The sequence below is a fragment of the Chinchilla lanigera genome, unplaced genomic scaffold, assembly GCF_000276665.1.
Source record: "Chinchilla lanigera isolate Chin_1 unplaced genomic scaffold, ChiLan1.0 scaffold00020, whole genome shotgun sequence".
NCBI classification, from domain to species: Eukaryota; Metazoa; Chordata; class Mammalia; order Rodentia; family Chinchillidae; genus Chinchilla; species Chinchilla lanigera.
The window spans coordinates 15,141,466-15,146,091 of NW_004955421.1; positions in this window are offsets into that span (position 1 = coordinate 15,141,466).

A 4,626-nucleotide genomic window follows, 5' to 3' on the forward strand; every position below is an offset into this window, starting at 1 on the left:
AAAAGAAAAGAAAAAGAAAAGAAATAAAGAAGAAATGCCAGTGATCAACAAATATATGAAAAGTAGGGCTGGGGATTTAGCTCAGTGGCACAGTGCCTGCCTGGCAATCGCGAGGGCGTGAGTTCGATTCCTGGTATCAGAAAACAAACCAAAAAAAAAAAAAACAAATATATGAAAAGTGCTCAAAATCTTTACCCATCAAGAAAATGCTACTCTAAACTACAATAAGATTTCATCTCGCTCCAGTTAGAATGGCCGTGATAAGAAATAATCAATGCTGGCTAGGACAGGGAGAAAAGACTCCTGTGGACCGTTGGTAAGAACGTAATTTAGTGTAAACACTATGAAAATCAGGGAGGGGCGTCCTCAAAACCTAAAAATCCGAATAACATATGATCCATCTACCCCACTCCTGGGTATACATCCAAAGGAAATGAAACCAGCACAGTAAAAAAAATAGCTTTACACGCATGTTTACTGTCCCGCTATTTCCGAGGGCCAACATACGGGATTCGCCTCGGGGCTCCTCACCGAATGAATGGATAGAAGACATATTGTGTACATACGCAACGGAGTCTTATGCAGCCTTAAAGAAGAACAAAATCCTGTCATGCGCAGGAAAATGGGTGGGATTGTAGGACATCAAGTTGAGCAAAATGAGCTGCACACAGAAAGACAAGTATTGCGTGTTTTTTTCCTATGCGGGTCGGGCCTAAAAGCAGATGCGGTCCACGAAGATACCGGGAGCAAGCCAGCGGAGCAGACGGCTGGCTGGATGTGATCCACGCACGATGCACGCAGGGCCAGAAATATCACAGGCAATCTCATTAATTCACACAACGTATATGCGTGACTAATTATAATAAAAATAGAGCCCCCACCCACCCAGGTAATCAAATCTCCCTCTTTGTTTGTACGCCCGTCAGAAGTAAGCTTTTGTTTTCTTGCTTGGTGAGGGTCTGCCGACACCTCCTAGAGAGCAAGCTCCAAGCAGGCTGGGTCCTGCCTTCCTTACTCCTCCTGTGTCTCCTCACCTAGCACGCTGCCTGGAACAGAAGCACACGGTACCTGTATTTGTCTGAAGAACCAAGGACAGAGTCATACGGACCTGGGTTCGAGTCCAGCTCTGCCACCGTGGGACCTAGGGTAAAGAGCCAGCTACACCAAGCCAGCTCCTTGGGCACAGTAAAAGCTCCCAGCAAGCTGGGCTCTGGTGAAGATTCGGTGAAATGCCACCTGTGGGTCCCAGGGCCCAGAGCTACCCGCAGGGAGCCTTCTGCGCAGGGTAGCTGGTGACAGTCTTTCCGGACACCACCCAGCTATGGCAGGCACTGCAGCCGCGGCCGCTTCCTCGCCGGGCCTCTGGACCGTAATTCTGCCCAAAACAGGCCCAGCCCAGGTCTCTTTACGGCTGCTGCAGACAGTGAAGATGATTACTGCACAGGTTCGGGGGCACAAAATGTTATTAATCGTCACTTCTTTGCAACCCCTGCTCCACAATCAGTTTTTAACAATTAACGGTGCCTCCGGGGCAGGTTCTGACTTACTCATTAAGCAGGAAACCCGCCTCTATCCACCGTCCACTTACAGCTCTAAGTGCCAGTGATTACGGAGACTCGTCCACACCCATGAGCTAATCGGAGGCATTAATTATTTACAGAACTTAATGTTTGCATTAGTGGACGTGTCTCTCCTTGAATTCTCAGATTCCCAGCAAGAAACCTCTCTTGTATCTCATTAGCTGTTCCACCTGTGGAGACAACGCCTACACCATACAGGGCTGGGTAGAAAACAGACCGCGAAGTAGCCGGAGTGTTGAGCGACCAGGCAGTTTCAAGGCATCGTGCTCCCTCTGGTGGCTGTGATCGGAACTGCAACACCGGTACCGGGAGCACCCCCGGCCCCAGCCTGCTCCGCTGAACAATGGGAACTGACCTTGGGGACACACAGATGAACTTGCACTCCAGCTGAACGAAAGACAATCTCCTCTAACACATGGCTTTTATTAAGTTACATCTGGAGGGGGAGGGTAATGCATATAAACTCTTAAAATAACAAGAGTTAAGGCTTTTGCCAGAATAAGGCTACACCTTGAACCTTTGCTTGGATTTCAAAGCCGACTTGTACCTTGAGGGGAAGGGGAGGCGGAGGCACTGCTCGGATTTGTTTGTGCAGAGCAAGAAAGGGCTTCCTGTTGCCGAGAAGACCGGATCTGAAGCGCTCAGCCTCCTCGGCTGCCAACATTTCTTGAGCAATCTCCTTTGATGGCCCTGGTGCAAGTTAATCGAAAGCCACGCGGTGATTTCCCTGCAAACCCACCAGGGCTGAGCATGAAGGGAAGTTGAGGCTGGGGGTGGAAACCTGGGGCTGCAAGCCTAAGACAGTCGGCGCGGTGGGAGGCCTACATGGGCCCCGAAGGCGACCCCCAGGCCGCCTGAATAAGGGGTGAGGGCCGGCGCTGCGCCCCATCAGCTCGCTGGGTGACCCCAAGCTCACTCAAGGTTTTTTTCTTTTACTCATAGGCATTTCCTACCAGAAACCAGCGTCTCCCTTTCTCCTGGTAATTTCCTGTAGCTGTGACAGAAGAGAAGCATCCGGCCCTCCCGGGTCCGCGCCGGAGGGGGCGTGGCCAGCGGCCGCCACGCCCCTTTTCTCCCTCTGTCCCCTCCCTCCAGGGGTCCAGGACAACGGTTGCCGGTGCCCTCTGTTTCTACCACTTCAGATGCTGCTGTTGCCTTTTTGAAGAAAGGGAGTCCAAGATCTGGGAGGGACGGAGGGATCTGGGGCCCTTGCTAACATCCCAGCACCCTACAGCTAGCCTTCCAGAAGATTCTCTGGTTTCAGCCCTGCCCCCTCACTGCATGGCTACCAGGAAAGCTGAGGCTGTCTTGCAGCCCTGCACCAATCGCAGGCCTCCACTTGGACCAATCACAGACTTGCAGCTGCTATAAGAGCAGCACCGCCCAGCCCCTTCTCCCGTTGTCTAAGCGGGCTCCCTGCAATACTCTATCCTCTTACCCTTCCATCCTGGGCTGCGGCACAGGCCCTTCTAAAATACTCACTTTGGTGGGCCTGGAGGCCTGCTTCTCAGGTAGCGAGTGTGGGCTTCCAGTTCCTGTAAATCATCTCAGGACTCTGACCCTGAGTAGTGAGGACAGAGCTGTTGGCTCAGAAGAAAGAACAGTAAACCTTAGGGGCTGTTGGCGCTGAGGAGCTCCAGAGACGGGCAGCCAACCAGGACCAGAGGCAGAGACCAGCACCTGACAGAGTGGACGTGCCGCCAGGCACAAGCGGGCAAGTGCAGACTGGGGTGGCCAGCAGAGGTGACCGGCAGCTGGATGTGTCGACTGTTGGTATCTAAGATTATCCAGTGTCCTCTGCTGACCCGGGAGCCTCGGGAAAAGCTGCACTTTGCGGTTCCTGACCTCCGTCTCGATCAAGCAGAAGAGCCCTAGGCTAATTGGCAGCATTGCTAAGACTGAAGAAGACCCAGTTTTCCTTCTGAACCGGAGCTAGGCTCCCACCGCTCCACCCAGTCCAGGTCCCTCCCGGTGTATTGGAAACGGCCCAGAACTAGGCGCGAGGCTGACGTCCATCCATGAGAGAAGAGACCGTGGCCCTGCGCACAAGGACAGCGTGTGCCACTGGAAAGGAGTGGAAGCTGAGGCCACGGGCCCGGAGAGGTGGCCGTGCCCGCTGAGAGTGAGAAAAGCAAAGCTGCCGATTTCTGAGCAGCACATCTCATGAGAGGTTTGTCATGTGTGTGCACACAAAAGAGGTATACACCTGGGACAGTGGACAGCAGCTGTTTAGAGGGAGCTGGCTGGGAGAGGGGCAACTGGCATCGTCTTTCCTACCTGGGCACCGTGTGTCTGGCTAAGAGGACCCAGGGCTGGGTGCAGTTCGGTGGTGGCGTGCTTGCCTGGCATATGTGAAGGCCTGGGTTCCATCCCCAGCACCACACAAATAAATAAAAGAGCACCCCCTCTTCGTGTGAGCCACAGTTCCTGTGTGGTGGGCCCAAGTTCCCCTCTGGGAGGCTGCTGTCTCCCATTAGGACCCGCATGGAGCTGGCTGCCAGCCTCCGGGAGCTCACGATGTGCCTTAGCACCCTTACGTGGGTCTCCCTCAGTTGGGAGCCTCTGTAAGGCGGGAAAGAAATGGCTTCATAGCACCTGTACCTCGGCCACCCTGGCATGCAGTGAGTGCTCAAGAAATGCTTTCAGGAGCTCAGGAATGGGAAGAATCCCTTAATAAATAATTTGGGCTGGGCAGAGTGGCTCATGCCTGTAATCCCAGCACTTAGGAGACTGAAGCAGGAGGATTGCTGCAAGTTCAAGGCCAGCCTGAATTGCATAGCAAGACGCTGTCTCAAAAAAGACATAAATAAATAAATAGGGGATAAATTCACAACAAATGAGAAAATTGACTATAGTCACACCACAGCTGGAAACTCCAGTTGAATTAAAAAATGAAATATACAGAACCACAACTTGAGTCTGTCTCAGTAGTTCTCCAGCCTGACTGGGGCTCCGATCCCCAGGTGGGCTTGCTCAGCACAGGCATGGGGCCAGCCCAGTGTCCCTGATGCGGCAGCTCTGTGGTGTGACCAGAGAGTGTGCGCCT